Consider the following 20,130-nt stretch of genomic DNA (forward strand, 5'->3'; position numbering starts at 1 on the left):
ACTCCGAGTCACATCTCCTTACCTGCCGCCACCACCAGACTTTAAGACGGCCATGCTATGCCGACCGGGAGACCACACTAAAGTTCGCCATCCGGGTACCCGCTGTGGGACAAGCTCCCCCACTGCTTTTGGTCCCCCAATATGAGGTTGGGTTACCATGCCCCCATGGGGGAGGATAGAAGGTTTGTGGGAACAGGGTGGGCCCCCAGCTAGTGCAGAAAACAGGCACCCAGGACAGCTCACCCAACTGCAATTTTAGGCGTGCAATGTAAGTCTCCGCAGCCTCAGGGTCTGTCGCCAAATGGAGGCCCTCGTTTAATTTCAAACTGAGGTGAATGCTACAATATCATCATCAGGAGCTGTGTTCCTTAACATGCAGAGGGCAACAATGGCCATGATGGCAGCAAGATCCTCAAAACTCCTAAAACAAATTACATGACCCCAGTCCATAGGAAAATCCACCTCCATCAGGCTGAGCAGGTGAATTCCCATTGAGAACCCTAACTCTTGCCTAGAAAACACCACAAACAAACGCAGTTCCAGTCATTTCTCTGCAGGTTCCAGCAGGGGTACGCACACGACCTTCCAACCACCTTTAGTATCCCAACCCCTTGAAAGACTTTGTTTACTCTGCACCAAGACAAGACACCTCTGGGTGTCCATTCAACAGACACCTCACCCGAAGATGGCACTACAACAAACAAATGCTTTCCAAGTTATGTTCTTTTGTTTTTCTGTACATGTTTTATTTAGCCAGGGTGCTCTCAAGCCCCTCAAGAACCAGGCATATGCCTAATATCATACATTCTGCTTCTACATTCTTGCTTCGCAGGAGCCGACACCCCTCTCACCTCACATACAACTACACTGAACCAAACGTTAGTATTCATCACGCACTACACAGCGCACTCCTACAAAACACCTGGTATCAACACATGGCTGCAGTTGGGCACAAAAAGTAAAGAACAGGTCATGTTATAGAGGCTCATTAAAATTCCATGCTGTAGGTGCAGACAGACTTTACCTATCCCAGGATATAGCCCTTGAAAGAGCAAAATGCCTCGTCCATCTGTACCTACGCGGGATCAGGGCGAAGATCCAGCCCAATTGAATAGAACCCCGTGGGGCTCTAGTAAACATCAGCCGGTATGAGTCAAGCCCCACTGCACTATATCTCTACACCAAGCCTAGCGACATCCAGTCCGAGATAGACAGGATGCGCAGAAGGGCCTCCACACAAGACGACACTGTTTGGCCCTGGACTTTGTAGAAAAAAGGTTCCTAGGGCAGCAAGACCACCGCACCAGTGCATAAATACGTCCCTCCCAGCCTCCGTCTGAGGTCCTTGGGTGACCCTAATGTCTTTGGGGCCATGGTTTTTAATGACAAATGGACCCTGGACATGGATTTCCAGTGCAGGGCCGCCCGTCTCGATCACGAGGGGGGGGAATTAGACCCAGGGGAGAGGATCCAACGCCAGCATAGACACACAGTGCCAGGAAATCTGGGATACAAAAATTAATAGGTACACATGGTTGGAGGAAAAGGGGCAACCCCTAATTTTATGGCAACTTTCACTGTCCTCTTTATGTTTTAGAGACAAAGGAACCGTATCATTGGGCAGTAATGTGAACTGCAGCACGATACTGTGCGTACCCGACCTGCAATGGGGAACCTTCACGTTGATCTCTACTGGCAAGGCGGTGACCTCGCCTGCACCCAGCTCCTCCCTGGGTGGTGGGGCATCTGCACTCTTGTGACTGTACAAACTCAAACCCATGTCATCCCTGGAGAAGATCTGTTCGAGTTGTCTCAACATCCGTTACAAACGAAAACTATTCTGCTGGCTTGAAGGAGAAGAACTGCTGATTATTTTGGCTGGGCCCAGTACAAGGGCATTCCAGAAGAATTCAGACTGTCCACAGAGACTCAAGTAAATGCCAGAGTGTCAAAATCCTTCTTCACCAATGATCCAGCGGGACACCAACCTACGGACAAGTATCACTAAATCAGACACATTCGGGCCCATTAACCACACTCACTTACAGTACCCAGTTGATGAAACCCACCGGGAATCAATTTTTGGGCTTCTTTATATGTCTGTTTGCCTAGAGAATTTGAACCTATTCATTTATTTACTAAGCCCTTCCTTACTCATGGATCTATTAGTTGAGTTAGAGTTGGTAATTAATTACATTAAACATTTACCTATTTTAATTGCATTGAATAACCATAGACTCAGTTTTAAATTATAAAGTTTTATCTGAAAATATTTTAGTGAATCAAATACAAATTACAGTGTTAACTCCATCATTCTGAGAAGGTAAAATTCAGTTTGCCTAAATTAGTCTATAATTTTTAAGACGAATATCTCAGGAAGAGAGGACAGAGAGAAAAGGCACATTGACACAATACATTTATATTTGCCTAAGATGGTGTGAGATCAGACCCCTCTGGCCAAGAGTTTGGACCCCACGAATTACCAGGTAACAGGTTCAGGACAGGATTAAACAGGACAGATCACCTCGTCTGGATTTAACGCCAGCGTCAACCCCCTCTCAGGTACTAGTTCCCTCCTCGACAATCTTCCGCACCTCATTCCTAGTCCTTGGCCTCCTCGGTCTTCTTCCACACTCTCGTTCCTAAATTTTATTTGGAAAATTCTAAGTCTGCTTTTAGGTAATCAATCAGGAATCAGACAGCATGTCTATCTCTCAGCATTCTGGCAGCTATCAGCTTATTTAAATTTGCTAACTATCCCAATTATACCTTCTGGTGGCATGTTCTACCCCTAAATGTTTCAAACTTGTATAAATTGTGTATTCTGATTGGACAAGCCAAGGGAATGATCGTCACACCGTACTAAATGTAATACTTTTCTAAAGAGCATTGTCTTATGTACCCGCCCATTTGATTTGTTTCGCCAAAACTTTATTCCACCCGTTTTCTCATATTAAATTAAAACATTGTATTACATTTGTACATGTGTTCATTGAGTCTTCAGGATGTCCTGTCACTTTCTCCTTATGAGAAAAGATCACCTTGACCATGTTCCAATGCTTGGGATCATGACTCCAGGGTTGTATTCTACCGAGACTGTGCATGTAACCCACGTGGGTTTAAGCCTCGTCTCTCGAATTAGGGCCAATAATGAACTAACAGAAAAGTCAAAAATAGAAGACATAAGACTCAAATAAAATGATTTCACTGTATACCACTTATGTCTACTCTAATCCCATTTAAGTAAAATAATTCTTTATGCATTAGCACTTAGTATAAAACGCAGTTTAGTTTTGAGCAAAGCAGATGCTTAGCATGTGAGTTCTGAAGCTGCCATTTTGCATGTTAGTGCGCAGGAGCAAAGCTTTCCCTCCAAGCATTATGACATCATGCTGTTGGCGCATGCACAATTTGTTTCCCATGTTTTTAGCAGCCATTTTAGTCTCATTCAATTAGTTGTTAGTAGACACATAAGCAAGCTTCCCCTGCTTCTACTTTGTTTACAGAATTCATGTAAATTAATATGACAAACAATTTATTAATACTTTTTTATTATAATTAGGAGAGGATTCATCCAGCAAGTTGCTTATATGCAAATCCTTGCTCCATCACTAAGCAAACCAAGACAAGCACCTGCTGATTACAAATAACCAGGTGGGAGGTGCTGAAGTTGACACATGATACTGAGCTCAGCCTAAACATTATCAAGGAAGAACTGAGAGCTGTCTGCCTTATGGTGATGCAACATTGGTACCTGTTGGACTTGATGACAACAATGGAGGGTGGGGTGTGTATCAAGATTGGTGCCTCCTGTTGTACTTATACTCCTGGAAATGACATGGACAATGGGACATTAGGCTTGTGTCAGCCAAGAACTGCATTGTCTTCAAGCTGACATGAAGAAGGAGGGAGGTACCCCGGAGCAGGACTGGTTGCATAGTATCTTCTCGTGGATCCCCCGATGGGTGTCCAAACTATTCACAACACTGATGTCTCATTATTGTACTTCTGTTTTGTGGTTTTCTAAGAGTGGGGGTTTCCTGCTGTAAAAGCGCAGTCCTTAAATTAGGTAGCGTGCGCTTAGCTGGAGAAAAAGTAACAGCCACTACAGACACACACACTTTCGAATAATATAACTGTGATGACATATGAGATGGATAGAGTAGTTGAAAATTCATCTAGAGGGGGTATGTTGGAATGGATGAATACGATATCAATGAATGCCATATGTGAAGGTCTGTCAATCGCAACACCAATAAATGTTATGTCAATGTATGCCATAACCTGTGTTTGCATAACAATGTCAGTGCCCATAAATGCAATGTTAATGTATGCCATAATCTATACCTGAACAACAGTGATGCTAACAGCAGTTGCAATATCAATGTATGCACAAATGACAATGTTGTTCCCAGAAAGCAATGTCAATGTACGCCATAATTTAGGAATGCATAACTATATCAATGTCAGTAAAGACAAACAATGTATGCTATGGCAACTCTACGCACAATGTTGAGACTGTCTATAGAATTGACACCAGTGACTGCCATATTACTTTTAGAGTTCCAGTGAACTCGGATCATTGCTATCGGATTTACCCAGGTGACAACCCCGAGTCACAGATACGTGGCCAGGCAGTTCTTACGACCCACACCCATGCCTATGGAATACCAGGTCACAGGTGGGGTCTCTCTTAACCCAAGGACAAATGTGCACCCAGGGAAAACCCTGATAGATTCCACAGATAGTTGCACCACAAACAGGCCCGAGGCAATTGGCCCGAATGAAACACATTTGGCCAAAGACTTGCGTTCCCCAAAACTCCCACAAGCTAGATGCCACAGGCAGATAGAAACACTCAACAAATTAGAACATGACATGCACACCACACATAGTGATCACGCACTCCTCAAGAAGACATTTGGACACATACTCACTGGATCATACCAGCTCTCCCCTAGATTAAGAGCCATCTGTGTCCTTATCTGTTGCCCGAATTTGTTAATTTTTGACAGATTTTTTTCAGGAATGCAGCAATTTTTTTACTGTACCTCAGGAAATGTATATAAAACCAGCCAAACTTGTACACCTAGAGACTTTCCTCAGACGCATTTTGTCGAGACTCTCCTGGCCGTTGAATAACCCACCCTCAAAACATGTTCCCAAAATGTATCTATGGACCCAATCTCTAAGTTAATTGAAAACTCGCGTACTCACTGAGACAGAGGTATCAGTGGACAACCCTTGGGGAGCCCCCACCCAGAAGCATCGCTTGGTCAGTAAGATTGGGGGGTGCGAGCTTCAGATATTCCAACAATCACGCTGGCACATACTGTTAAGATATGTTAGATCATTGGAATGCTGGGAGCTCCACTGAAAACAATGGAGTGCTCCGGGCTTATCATGGCTGGTATAAGCCCGGAGCTCCAACATTCCAATGCTTCTTTGTCCACAGCTCTGGCTGTGAACAAAGGCTTCAGGGAGCCTGAGGGGATTCCAATCCCCTCACGCTCCCATAAGGCTTTTTTTTTGTTAGAACATTCTTCCCTCTAGTGGCAGAATGTTCTAATAGCCTTATAGCCCTTCGTAGCTGGGCGATACCGGCTATTAAAGTCCCTCTCCCTTGTTAAAGGCCCTCGTCTTCAGCTCGGGCCTTTAACACTGGAGAGGGCCTTTAATATAGCCTTATAGCCCGCTGCCGAGGGCTATACCGGCTGTTAAAGGCCCTGATCCCGAGTTATAGGCCCGAGCCGCAGGTGAGGGCCTATAACGAGGGAGAGGGCCTTTAACAGCCGGTATAGCCTGAGGCAGAAGGGCTATATTAGAACATTCCACCCACTAAGGGTAGAATGTTCTAAATTAAAAATTGAGAAACAAAAAGACAAACATTGGAATGTTGGAGCGCTGGGCTTATACCAGCCATTATAAGCCCAGAGCTACTCCATTGTCTTCAATGGAGCTCCCAACATTCCAATGTTCTAATAGGCGGTATAGCCCTCTACGGCGGGTTATAAGGCTATATTATATGACAAACAGGGTGCATGAGAGGAACTTAAGGGCAGTGGAAAGGTAGAGTAATGCAGAGTGGCAGGGGTACTGAGTGAGAGAAAACACATTATTTTGTAAAATAACCAATATTTCTCAAGTCTTTCCGAACAGAAAGAGTGAGAAAGTGTGTGTCCGTTTTTGTCTGTGTGTGTAACAATGCCTGGTGAAATCTGACAGACACCTCAGCCATCCCCAACATAAAGCACCTGCACCCAACTACTTATCACAAAATACATTTATTAGGGGGTGTAGCCCCCCCACCCCCGAAGCGACACCCCCTGACCCCACCCTGTAGTCAATCTATAGCTACGGATTGACTGGGTATGAAAAGATCAAGGGCCAAGCAGGTACATGCATAATTGTAGTCATTCGCGAGTTCTTAATTGCGATTTTTAAGGAATCGCAATTAAGAATTCGCAAATGCCTATGCATGTAGAAATCGCAGAAAAATGTGCGATTTCTAAACATTCCTTAATTGCAACTCGCAAATTGCGAGTCGTAATTAAGGAATACCTCCCCATTCATTCCTATGGGCCTAGAGGCCCATAGGAATGAATGGGAAGACATTTTCATTTTGCGAATCGCAATTAACGATTCGCAAATGGAGAATGCAAATTCAAGGGTGCAGGGGTGTCCAAAGAACACCCTGTTGCACCCCTGAAATTGATATGTGCACCCATGTTACGCACACACATGTCCCAGGGGCATGTGTGTGCTTAACATGGGACTTTAAAAAATGCACTTTGATGCTTTTTTTAAAAAAAATCGCAATTTACCATCACCTTACATGTGATGGTAAATTGCGATTCTTAATTGCAAAATCGCAATTCTTTTTACTTTCTTGCATTGCATTTAGGGAATCGTAAATTGCGATTCCTTAAATGCAATCGCAATTTAAGAAATCGCAAATTTTGCGATTTCTTAAATTGCGAGGGGCTACTTGTTTCATGCATTCCAAAAGCAATTTTTGCGATCGCAAACGGCCGATTTTTGCAATTCGCACCGTTTGCGATCGCAAAATGCTTTGATGCATGTGACATTTAGAGTCTGGCAGATGGATACTCCATACAGACGTGGTGGACCTTCCATAGGTGATACGAGTGCACTATAACCAGGGCCAGTGGAATTATGTGGTAGGGGAGGGCCAAATTATGCAGCAGGGTTGAGTAAATTATGTGGCAAGAAAAGGCAAACTATGTGAAGTAATGCGGCACATTTTGTGATAGTATTACTGTATTATTTTTTTAATTTTTACACTTGTTAACACTGTCCTGAGTTTGGTTGCACCTTGTTGTACCAGCTTAACACCCCAGTATAGCAATAAATAACAGATATTTGACAAGTCATCTGTTGCACAGGGCCTTTCACTGCGCGGCAACAAATGCCGCTGAGTTTTAGTAACTTTTGAAGCGCTTGAGCTAAAAACATGGGGGCAGATTTACAATAACTGGCGCGTCCCTGCATATCAGCTGGGATGCGCCAGTTATTGTGCGCCGCAGCTCCGCCACCCTGGATGCGGCGCATTTAGAATGCGGCGCACCATGGGGCAAAAATGGCGCAGATGCGTGACGCATCTGCGCCGTGAAGGCGGCGCATTGCTGGAGTTGCATCGCAAGCGTGACGCAGCTCCAGCAAGGCTCTGGGGGCCCTATTCTTACAATACTGCGTCAATCCTTACGCCTGCTTCAAGCAGGCGCAGGGTTTTGACGCAGCATGGCCCTAAAAGTGACTGAGTGAAATCTTTTAGATTTCACTCAGCCACTTTTGGGAGGCGTTCCTGCGCTGGAACGCCCCCCCCCCCCCCTGCGATGGTACGCCTCCTTCTGGCTCAGGGCTTTACAACGTGATGCATGTCGGAGATGCGTCACGTTGTAAATACCACGCACCATGGTGCATCTTTTGCGCCACCGCTGCGTCACAAAAAGTGACGCAACGGCGGCGTAAAAGAGGCGCAAGGGGCTTGTAAATCTGCCCCTAACTTTTTTGGGTTAAAATCAGCAGTTTATGCTGCAGGTGATGGATTAGTGGCACAGAAAACGCCACAGCCACATAATCGCATAATTCTAGTGGCTCTGATTATAACCTATAGCGCTTGTTTTATGATGGAAGGGGTCTGTGTTGTTTTGATGGAGCGTTCCATTTTCTAAACCCGATTTAAGGCCCCATGTATTTATTTACCGAGTCAAGTAACCCCGCCATATTTTTACTGCTGCCTTGTTGTTAAAGTGCCATGCGCTATATTAAGGCGCTGCCTTATAGCGCCACCACAGCGCCGTGCTGCCACTTGAAGCCTCAAACACGCCCCTGCGTCGAGGGGGGCGCCCAGAAGCCCTGCAGAGCGCTGCCTTTGAAGGACAGCTGCCGAAGGTGGAGGGGGCGGAGGCCTGGCACGGGCTGTGACTGGCAGCCCACCGAGGTGAGAGTGCCAGCTCAGCGCCCCATCGATTCTCCTGAAATGTTCTTTTGTAAGTGGAGTGTCAGGCGGGGGAGCGGGGCCAGGGGGGCCGAGGTGGCGGCTGTAATAACCGGCGGAGAGTGATGGATGGGGCGCCCGCGGCCTCCGCTCCACGGCTCCCCCGGGCCCATCATTAGCTCGTAACACTCAGCCCGGGTGGCGGCCCCTAGATCACGCCGTGTGAGCTGCAGGCAGCAAGTCTCCGGGCCTCCCAATGCGCATGCGCCGGGTGCAGGAGATAGAGACGAGGGTCTGTCTACAAGGGTTTATAGAAGCGAGCCCCCTTGCAGGCGCTGCGAGGAGCCACAGGGCAATCCTAGGGGCGTGAGCCACTGGGTGCAAACACTACGGGGCAGCCACTAATCTCTAGGGAAGCCAGCACCTATGTATGGGTGGAGACCCCGTAGGCAGCCAGTAGATGCCCCTAGGAAGCGAGCCCTCGTGGCTGCAGACACTACTGGGAACCACAGGGCAATCCTAGGGGCCTGTATCACTGGGTGCAAACACTAGGGGCAGCCACTACCCATGTCTAGGGAAGCGAGCACTTCTGGGTGGAGTCACCGTAGGCATCCAATAGGTGCCCCTAGGAAGCGAGCCCCCCTGGCTGCAGGCGGTACGGGGAGTCACGGGGCACCTCTTGGATAGTGCGCCCCTCTGGCTGCAGATAATCAATCAATCACTCATGAGTTTGTTAAGTGCAGCTACTCACCCCGGATGCTTCCTAAGGTGCTGGTGGAATGGAGGGGGTCGCGCAGCTCCTAGGCACTCCTGGAGTGTCGGCGGAGGCCAAGTGGGTCAGAGGTCTTCGCCAGCCTTTAAGGGTACGTGTGGTACCGGACGCTCATGTCGTTAGAGAGCCAGGCCCTGAGGTCCTTCAGGAACTTGGAGAGAGTAGGTGTCTGGCGGTGGTGTAGAGGGAAGGGGTTCCATGGCTTTGCCGGGTTGAAGGAGAAGGAACGACCTGTTCTGGTCTTCTTGATGTGTGGTACTGTGGCGAGGGAGAGCTGGGCTGAGCGGAGGGATCTTTGGGCTGTGGGGACGAGAGGCGGTGGTTCATGTAGGCAGGGCCGGTGATGTGGAGAGCTTTGTGGGCGTGGGTGAGAAGCTTGAAGGTGATTCTCTTCTCGATGGGGAGCCAGTGTAGAGTCCGCAGGTGTTGGGTGATGTGGCAGTGGCGTGGTAGGTTGAGAACTAGTCTGGCTGTGGCGTTCTGGATGTTCTGGAGTTTGTGGATGAGGTTCTTGTTGATCCCGGCTTAGGGTGCGTTTCCGTAGTCCAGTCTGCTGCTGATGAGGGCTTGGGTGACAGTTTTTCTGTGTTCGAGGGGGATCCAGTTGAAAGTTTTTTGTAGGAGACGGAGGGTGTGAAAATAGGAAGAGGTGACAGCATTGACCTGGCGGTCCATTTTGAGTTCGGAGTCCAGAATGATTCTGAGGTTGCGTGCATGGTCAAGGGGTGGGGGTGGGTTCCAGAGGGCTGGGGGCCACCATGTGTTGTTCCAGGCATCGGGATATGGGCCTATCATGAGTACTTTGGATTTGTCTATGTTCAGTTGTAGGCAGCTGCTCTTCATCCACCCGGTGACTGCTTCCATTCCTTCTTGAAAGCTGTGTTTTGCGATGTTGCGCGTCATCTGCGTATGATACGATATTGAGTCCGTGTGATCTGATGATGGAGGCGAGAGGGGCCATGTAGATGTTGAACAGAGTAGGGCTGATGGAGGATCCTTGGGGGACTCCGCAGGTAGTTGGCTCAGAGAAGAAGGGAGGTAGACTGACCTGCTGTGTTCTACCGGAGAGGAATGAGTGGATCCAGTTGAGGGCTTTGTTCCGGATTACTGCATTGTGGAGTCTGTGGGCTACGATGCTGTGTGATACTGTGTCAAAGGCCGCGGAGAGGTCCAGGAGGATGAGGGCCACAGTCTCTCCTCTATCGAAGAGGGAGTGGATGTTGTCTGTCACAGCGATGAGGGCAGTATCTGTGCTGTGGTTCTTCCTGAAGCCTGATTGGGAGGAGTTGAGGATGTTGTTCTCATCGATGAAGGAAGCAAGTTGGCTGTAGACAGCTTTTTCGATTACTTTTGCCGGATGGGAAAGTAGGGAGATGGGTCTGTAGTTCTTGAGGTCGGTGGGGTCTGCTGATGGTTTCTTTAGGAGAGGGTTGATCTCGGCGTGTTTCCAGTAACCTTGGGTGGAACTGGCGGAGCGGCACTACGCGGAGGTCCACGGAGTTGGGGACCAACTCGGCTCCATGGCCCGCCTACACCCCCTACTAAGAATTCAGTAAATATATATTATATGTAAAATAATAAGCACTTACCTTGGCTGTGGCGTCCCCGGGCTGCCGCCCTCCTTTTCCTCAGCGTTTCACGGTGACTTGCGCATGCGAGCGAGCCCGTGCATTTCTCGCAAGGAATGTGCATGCGCGGGCATGCGCGCATGCGCAGATCGTCATCAAATGCAGAGGAAGACAGTAGCCCGGGGACGCCGCAAGTGTAAGTGTTTATTACAATCAGGTCTATTTTGTTTGTTTTCCCTAGGGACTCAAGCCTTCCTCAGTGCAGACACCCTGGTAAGCCACTAGGCACCCCTTGCAAAGTAACGCCTCCTTTGGGAAGACACCATGGGTGGCTACTAAATGTCACTAGGAAGCGAGTCCTCCCAGGCATGGAGACCACAGGTGACCATTAGGGGCCTCTCGGGACTAAAGCCCTCCCAGGTACAGACACTATGGGTGGTTTCTAGGTGCCACTAAGAAGCGAATCCTCCTAGGTGCAAACACCACAGGCTGTCAACTAAGGGCCCCTAGGAGCTAAAGCCCTCCTCAGTGCGGACACCATGGGAAGCAACTTGGTGCCACTTTAAAAAGTAAACCCTCCTAGGTTCCTAGACAGCAGTCGACCACTAGGGGTCCCTAGGGAAGCGAGCACCCCTGATGCAAACATTCTCGGTAGCCACTAGGCACCCCTAGGGCAACGAGCCCTGCTGGACGAAAATGCCACAGGAATCCACGAGGTACCCTTAGGGAAGCCAGATCCCCTGTGTTCAGAGATCACAGACTGCCATGAGGAAGCAAGAGTGATGTCTATGGAGGTTAGCCCTTGTAGGTTTTGAGACCACAGATGTCCAGGGACTCTTGGGTGCAGGTACCCCGGGCAGCCACTAGATTCCACCAGGGACCCTTGGGGAGGTGAACCCTGTTCGGCACAAACATTATGGGACGCCACTAGGGACCAGTAGGGATTGGATGCCCTGCATGCCCTCCTGAATACAAAAAGTGCAGGTCGCCCCTAGGGACCACAATAGAACTGGGATCAAATGATCCCTCGTGGACTCAGAAACAAACGTCAGTCAACAGAGTGCACAAGGGAAAGGAGGCAGAGGGAGCCCTCCAGAGGTCAAAATAACAGGCAGCTACCATTGGCTTTTAGTGTATGGAGGTTGAGCAAAGTATCCTGGGATCAGAAGCCACATGTAGCCACTAGGGGCATCGAAGAAATGGAGGCTGAGCAATGTATCCTGGGACCAGAAACCACAGGGACCACCAGGAGCTTCCAAGGAATGGCGGCTGAGCAATGTATCCTGGGATCAGAAACCACAGGTAACCACCGGCACCCAAGGATTGGAAGCTGAGCAATGCATCCTGGGATCAGAAACCACAGGTAGCCACTGACACCCAAGGAATGGAGGCTGAGCAATGTATCCTGGGATCAGAAACCACAGGTAACCACTGACACCCAAGGAATGGAGGCGGAGCAATGTATCCTGGGATCAGAAACCACAGGTAGCCACTGACACCCAAGGAATGGAGGCTGAGCAATGTATCCTGGGATCAGAAACCACAGGTAGCCACTGACACCCAAGGAATGGAGGCTGAGCAATGTATCCTGGGATCAGAAACCACAGGTAACCACTGACACCCAAGGAATGGAGGCTGAGCAATGTATCCTGGGATCAGAAGCCACCACAGGAAGCCACTGACACGCAAGGAATTGAGGCTGAGCAATGTATCCTGGGATCAGAAACCACCACAGGAAGCCACTGACACGAAAGGAATGGAGGCTGAGCAATATATCCTGGGATCTGAAACCACAGGTAGCCACTGACACCCAAGGAATGGGGGCTGAGCAATGTATCCTGGGATCAGAAACCACAGGTAGCCACTGACACCCAAGGAATGGGGGCTGAGCAATGTATCCTGGGACCAGAAACCACAGGTAGCCACTAGCGACACCCAAGGAATGGGGGCTGAGCAATGTATCCTGGGATCTGAAACCACAGGTAGCCACTGACACCCAAGGAATGGAGGCTGAGCAATGTATCCTGGGATCAGAATCAACAGGTAGCCACTGACACCCAAGGAATGGAGGCTGAGCAATGTATCCTGGGGTCAGAAACCACTGGCAGCCACTGACACCCAAGGAATGGAGGCTGAGCAATGTATCCTGGGATCTGAAACCACAGGTAGCCACTGACACCCAAGGAATCGAGGCTGAGCAATGTATCCTGGGATCAGAATCAACAGGTAGCCACTGACACCCAAGGAATGGAGGCTGAGCAATGTATCCTGGGACCAGAAACCACAGGTAGCCACTGACACCCAAGGAATGGAGGCGGAGCAATGTATCCTGGGATCAGAAACCACAGGTCGCCACTGAAACCCAAGGAATGGAGGCTGAGCAATGTATCCTGGGATCAGAATCCACAGGAAGCCACTGACACCCAAGGAATGGAGGCTGAGCAATGTATCCTGGGATCAGAATCCACAGGAAGCCACTGACACCCAAGGAATGGAGGCTGAGCAATGTATCCTGGGATCAAAAGCCACAGGAAGCCACTGACACCCAAGGAATGGAGGCTGAGCAATGTATCCTGGGATCAGAATCCACAGGAAGCCACTGACACCCAAGGAATGGAGGTTGAGCAATGTATCCTGGGATCAAAAGCCACAGGAAGCCACTGACACCCAAGGAATGAAGGCTGAGCAATGTATCCGGGGATCTCAAACCACAGGTAGCCACTGACACCCAAGGAATGGAGCCTGAGCAATGTATCCGGGGATCTCAAACCACAGGTAGCCACTAGGGACAATCAAGGAATGGAGGCTGAGCAATGTATCCTGGGATCAGAAACCACAGGTAGCCACTGACACCCAAGGAATGGAGGCTGAGCAATGTATCCGGGGATCTCAAACCACAGGTAGTCACTAGGGACACTCAAGGAATGGAGGCTGAGCAATGTATCCTGGGATCAGAAACCACAGGTAACCACTGGCACCCAAGGATTGGAGGCTGAGCAATGCATCCTGGGATCAGAAACCACAGGTAGCCACTGACACCCAAGGAATGGAGGCGGAGCAATGTATCCTGGGATCAGAATCCACAGGAAGCCACTGACACCCAAGGAATGGAGGCTGAGCAATGTATCCTGGGATCAGAAACCACAGGTAGCCACTGACACCCAAGGAATGGAGGCTGAGCAATGTATCCTGGGATCAGATACCACAGGTAGCCACTGACACCTAAGGAATGGAGGCTGAGCAATGTATCCTGGGATCAAAAGCCACCACAGGAAGCCACTGACACCCAAGGAATGGAGGCTGAGCAATATATCCTGGGATCAGAAACCACAGGTATCCACTGACACCCAAGGAATGGAGGCTCGGCAATGTGTCCTGGGATCAGAATCCACAGGAAGCCACTGACACCCAAGGAATGGAGGCTGAGCAATGTATCCGGGGATCTCAAACCACAGGTAGCCACTGACACCCAAGGAATGGAGGCTGAGCAAAGCATCCTGGGATCAGAAACCACAGGTAGCCACTAGGGACACTCAAGGAATGGAGGCTGAGCAATGTATCCTGGGATCAGAAACCACAGGTAGCCACTGACACCCAGGGAATGGAGGCTGAGCAATGTATCCGGGGATCTCAAACCACAGGGATCCACTGACACCCAAGGAATGAAGGCTGAGCAATGTATCCTGGGATCAGAAACCACTGGTAGCCACTAGCGACACCCAAGGAATGGAGGCTAAGCAATGTATCCTGGGATCAGAAACCACATGTAGCCACTGACACCCAAGGAATGGAGGCTGAGCAATGTATCCTGGGATCTGAAACCACAGGTAACCAAGAGGAACACAAAAGGAATGGAGGCTGAGCAATGTATCCAGGGATCTGAAACCACAGGTAGCCACTGACACGCAAGGAATGGAGGCTGAGCAATGTATCCTGGGATCAGAAACCACAGGTAGCCACTGACACCCAAGGAATGGGGGCTAAGCAATGTATCCTGGGATCAGAAACCACAGGTAGCCACCCACACCCAAGGAATGGAGGCTGAGCAATGTATCCTGGGATCAGAAACCATAGGTAGCCACTAGGGACACTCAAGGAATGGAGGCTGAGCAATGCCTCCTGGGATCAGAAACCACAGGTAGTCACTAGGGACAGTCAAGGAATGGAGGCTGAGCAATGTATCCTGGGATCAGAAACCACAGGTAGCCACTGACACCCAAGGAATGGAGGCTGAGCAATGTATCCTGGGATCAGAAGCCACAGGTAGCCACTGACACCAAAGGAATGGAGGCTGAGCAATGTATCCTGGGATCAGAATCCACAGGTAGCCACTGACACCCAAGGAATGGAGGCTGAGCAATGTATCCTGGGATCAGAAACCACAGGAAGCCACTGACACCCAAAGAATGGAGGCTGAGCAATGTATCCTGATCCAGCAATGTATCCTGGGATCAGAAACCACAGGTAGCCACTGACCCCCCAGGATTTGAGGCTGAGCAAAGCATCATGGGATCAGAACCCAGAGTTAGCCACTAGAGACACCTAAGGAATGGAGGCTGAGCAATGTATCCTGGGATCAGAAGCCACAGGAAGCCACTGACACCCAAGGAATGGAGGCTGAGCTATGTATCCTGGGATCAGAAACCACAGGTAGCCACTAGGGACAGTCAAGGAATGGAAGCTGAGCAATGTATCCTGGGATCAGAACCCACAGGTAGCCATTGACACCCAAGGAATGGAGGCTGAGCAATGTATCCTGGGATCAGAACCCACAGGTAGCCACTGACTCCAAAGGAATGGAGGTTGAGCAAAGCATCATGGGATCAGAACCCACAGGTAGCCACTGACACCCAAGGAATGGAGGCTGAGCAATGTATCCTGGGATCAGAAGCCACAGGTAGCCACTGACACCCAAGGAATGGAGGCTGAGCAATGTATCCTGGGATCAGAAACCACAGGTCTCCGCTGACACCCAAGGAATGGAGGCTGAGCAATGTATCCTGGGATCAGAAACCACAGGTAGCCACTTACACTGAAGGAATGGAGGCTGAGCAATGCATCCTGGGATCAGAAATCACAGGTAGCCACTGACACACAAGGAATAGAGGCTGAGCAATGTATCCTGGGATCAGAAACCATAGGTAGCCACTAGGGACACACAAGGAATGGAGGCTGAGCAATGTATCCTGGGATCAGAAACCACAGGTAGCCACTGACACCCAAGGAATGGAGGCTGAGCAATGTACCCTGGGATCAGAAACCATAGGTAGCCACTAGGGACACCCAAGGAATGGAGGCTGAGGAATGTATCCTGGGATCAGAAACCACAGGTAGCCACTGACACCCAAGGAATGGGGGCTGAGCAATGTATGCTGGGATCAGAAACCACAGGAAGCCACTGACACCCAGGGAATGGAGGCTGAGCAATGTATCCTGGGATCAGAAACCATAGGTAGCCCCTAGGGACACTCAAGGAAATGAGGCTGAGCAATGCATCCTGGTATCAGAAACAACCACAGGTATCCACTGACACCCAAGGAATGGAGGCTGAGCAATGCATCCTGGTATCAGAAACAACCACAGGTATCCACTGACACCCAAGAAATGGAGGCTGAGCAATGTATCCTAGGATCAGAAGCCACAGGTAACCACTGACACCCAAGGAATGGAGGCTGAGCAATGTATCCTGGGATCGGAAACCACAGGTAGCCACTGACACCCAAGGAATGGAGGCTGAGCAATGTATCCGGGGAACACAAACCACAGGTAGCCACTGACACTGAAGGAATGGAGGCTGAGCAATGTATCCTGGGATCAGAAACCACAGGTCGCCACTGACACCCAAGGAATAGAGGCTGAGCAATGTATCCTGGGATCACAAACCACAGGTAGCCACTGACACCCAAGGAATGAAGGCTGAGCAATGCATCCTGGTATCAGAAACAACCACAGGTATCCACTGACACCCAAGGAATGGAGGCTGAGCAATGTATCCTGGGATCAGAAACCACAGGTCGCCACTGACACCCAAGGAATGGAGGCTGAGCAATGTATCCTAGGATCACAAGCCACAGGTAACCACTGACACCCAAGGAATGGAGGCTGAGCAATGCATCCGGGGATCAGAAACCACCGGTAGCCACTGATACCCTAGGAATAGAGGCTGAGCAATGTATCCTGGGATCAGAAACCACAGGTAGCCACTGACACCCAAGGAATGGAGGCTGAGAAAAGCATCATGGGATCAGAAACCACAGGTAGCCACTGATACCCTAGGAATAGAGGCTGAGCAATGTATCCTGGGATCAGAAACCACAGGTAGCCACTGACACCCAAGGAATGAATGTTGAGCAATGTATCCAGGGATCAGAAACCACAGGTAGCCACTGACACAGAAGGAATGGAGGCTGAGAAATGTATCCTGGGATCACAAACCACAGGTAGCCACTGACACTCAAGGAAAGGAGGCTGAGCAATGTATCCTGGGATCACAAACCACAGGTAGCCACTGACACCCAAGGAATGAAGGCTGAGCAATGCATCCTGGTATCAGAAACAACCACAGGTATCCACTGACACCCAAGGAATGGAGGCTGAGCAATGTATCCTGGGATCAGAAACCACAGGTCGCCACTGACACCCAAGGAATGGAGGCTGAGCAATGTATCCTAGGATCAGAAGCCACAGGTAACCACTGACACCCAAGGAATGGAGGCTGAGCAATGTATCCTGGGATCAGAAACCACAGGTAGCCACTGACACCGAAGGAATGGAGTCTGAGCAATGTATCCTGGGATCAGAAACCACAGGTAGCCACTGACACTCAAGGAAAGAAGGCTGAGCAATGTATCCTGGGATCACAAACCACAGGTAGCCACTGACACCCAAGGAATGAAGGCTGAGCAATGCATCCTGGTATCAGAAACAACCACAGGTATCCACTGACACCCAAGGAATGGAGGCTGAGCAATGTATCCTGGGATCAGAAACCACAGGTCGCCACTGACACCCAAGGAATGGAGGCTGAGCAATGTATCCTAGGATCAGAAGCCACAGGTAACCACTGACACCCAAGGAATGGAGGCTGAGCAATGTATCCTGGGATCAGAAACCACAGGTAGCCACTGACACCCAAGGAATGGAGGCTGAGCAATGTATCCTGGGATTACAAACCACAGGTAGCCACTGACACCCAAGGAATGAAGGCTGAGCAATGCATCCTGGTATCAGAAACAACCACAGGTATCCACTGACACCCAAGGAATGGAGGCTGAGCAATGTATCCTAGGATCAGAAGCCACAGGTAGCCACTGACACCCAAGGAATGAAGGCTGAGCAATGCATCCTGGTATCAGAAACAACCACAGGTATCCACTGACACCCAAGGAATGGAGGCTGAGCAATGTATCCTGGGATCAGAAACCACAGGTCGCCACTGACACCCAAGGAATGGAGGCTGAGCAATGTATCCTAGGATCAGAAGCCACAGGTAACCACTGACACCCAAGGAATGGAGGCTGAGCAATGTATCCTGGGATCAGAAACCACAGGTAGCCACTGACACCGAAGGAATGGAGGCTGAGCAATGTATCCTGGGATCAGAAACCACAGGTAGCCACTGACACTCAAGGAAAGGAGGCTGAGCAATGTATCCTGGGATCACAAACCACAGGTAGCCACTGACACCCAAGGAATGAAGGCTGAGCAATGCATCCTGGTATCAGAAACAACCACAGGTATCCACTGACACCCAAGGAATGGAGGCTGAGCAATGTATCCTGGGATCAGAAACCACAGGTCGCCACTGACACCCAAGGAATGGAGGCTGAGCAATGTATCCTAGGATCAGAAGCCACAGGTAACCACTGACACCCAAGGAATGGAGGCTGAGCAATGTATCCTGTGATCAGAAACCACATGTAGCCACTGACACCCAAGGAATGGAGGCTGAGCAATGTATCCTGGGATCACAAACCACAGGTAGCCACTGACACCCAAGGAATGAAGGCTGAGCAATGCATCCTGGTATCAGAAACAACCACAGGTATCCACTGACACCCAAGGAATGGAGGCTGAGCAATGTATCCTAGGATCAGAAGCCACAGGTAGCCACTGACACCCAAGGAATGGAGGCTGAGCAATGTATCCAGGGATCAGAAACCACAGGTAGCCACTGACACCCAAGGAATGGAGGCTGAGCAATGTATCCTGGGATCAGAAACCACAGGTAGCGACTGACACCCAAGGAATGGAGGCTGAGCAATGTATCCAGGGATCAGAAACCACAGGTAACCACTGACACCCAAGGAATGGAGGCTGAGCAATGTATCCTGGGATCAGAAGCAACAGGTCATAACAAAGACACCCAAGGAATGGAGGCTGAGCAATGTATCCGGGGATCAGAAACCACAGGTAGCCACTAGAGACACCCAAGGAATGGAGGCTGAGCAATGCATCATGGGATCACAAACCACAGGTAGCCACTGACACCCAAGGAAAGGAGGCTGAGCAATGTATCCTGGGATCACAAACCACAGGTAGCCACTGACACCCAAGGAATGAAGGCTGAGCAATGCATCTTGGTATCAGAAACAACCACAGGTATCCACTGACACCCAAGGAATGGAGGCTGAGCAATGTATCCTGGGATCAGAAACCACAGGTCGCCACTGACACCCAAGGAATGGAGGCTGAGCAATGTATCCTAGGATCAGAAGCCACAGGTAACCACTGACACCCAAGGAATGGAGGCTGAGCAATGTATCCTGGGATCAGAAACCACAGGTAGCCACTGACACCCAAGGAATGGAGGCTGAGCAATGTATCCTGGGATCACAAACCACAGGTAGCCACTGACACCCAAGGAATGAAGGCTGAGCAATGCATCCTGGTATCAGAAACAACCACAGGTATCCACTGACACCCAAGAAATGGAGGCTGAGCAATGTATCCTAGGATCAGAAGCCACAGGTAGCCACTGACACCCAAGGAATGAAGGCTGAGCAATGCATCCTGGTATCAGAAACAACCACAGGTATCCACTGACACCCAAGGAATGGAGGCTGAGCAATGTATCCTGGGATCAGAAACCACAGGTCGCCACTGACACCCAAGGAATGGAGGCTGAGCAATGTATCCTAGGATCAGAAGCCACAGGTAACCACTGACACCCAAGGAATGGAGGCTGAGCAATGTATCCTGGGATCAGAAACCACAGGTAGCCCCTGACACCGAAGGAATGGAGGCTGAGCAATGTATCCTGGGATCAGAAACCACAGGTAGCCACTGACACTCAAGGAAAGGAGGCTGAGCAATGTATCCTGGGATCA

This window comes from Lissotriton helveticus, chromosome 5_1 (genome assembly GCF_964261635.1).
Source record: "Lissotriton helveticus chromosome 5_1, aLisHel1.1, whole genome shotgun sequence".
Lineage (NCBI taxonomy): Eukaryota > Metazoa > Chordata > Amphibia > Caudata > Salamandridae > Lissotriton > Lissotriton helveticus.